The following is a 554-nucleotide window of genomic DNA, read 5'->3' on the forward strand; positions in this document are numbered from 1 at the left end:
TTCTAAAACAACAAGTTATTAATTTTCACGGATAACAGTCAAAAAGGCTTGGATTATTCACTTAATTAGAGAGGCTTACAGTAAATATTAATTACGGATCAAAATGTTTAATATTCGCAGGCAAAATTTTGCACGGTTCGTATACCATGTGTTCAATATGAAAATTGAAAATGAATAGCATGGCTGCATGGGGATCTCGGAAACCGTATAAAAATTATAAAAATCCGGTTAGTGGCAAATAATAGGTTCATTTAGCATTTTTTTAAATTACATTTTCTTAAACATTACATAATTTTATTACGATTTCCAAAAAATAAAAATTTTCTGAAACCATTTACATCCCCCAAATAGTTATGAAACATTGCCGGCCGCGCGATAGCTCAGATAACCCGCGTGACGTCAGAGGCTCCGACATACAGTCGAGGGCGAACGCTAATATATTTTTGATTATCAATTACGAGTATTGAAGAATTTAATAATGACAATGATGATGCTGAAGTCAAAAAGAAGAATCGAAAGTTTTTTAAATATTGTATTGTGCCAAAATGATTAAG

Source organism: Photinus pyralis, unplaced genomic scaffold (assembly GCF_008802855.1).
Source record: "Photinus pyralis isolate 1611_PpyrPB1 unplaced genomic scaffold, Ppyr1.3 Ppyr1.4_LG7, whole genome shotgun sequence".
Lineage (NCBI taxonomy): Eukaryota > Metazoa > Arthropoda > Insecta > Coleoptera > Lampyridae > Photinus > Photinus pyralis.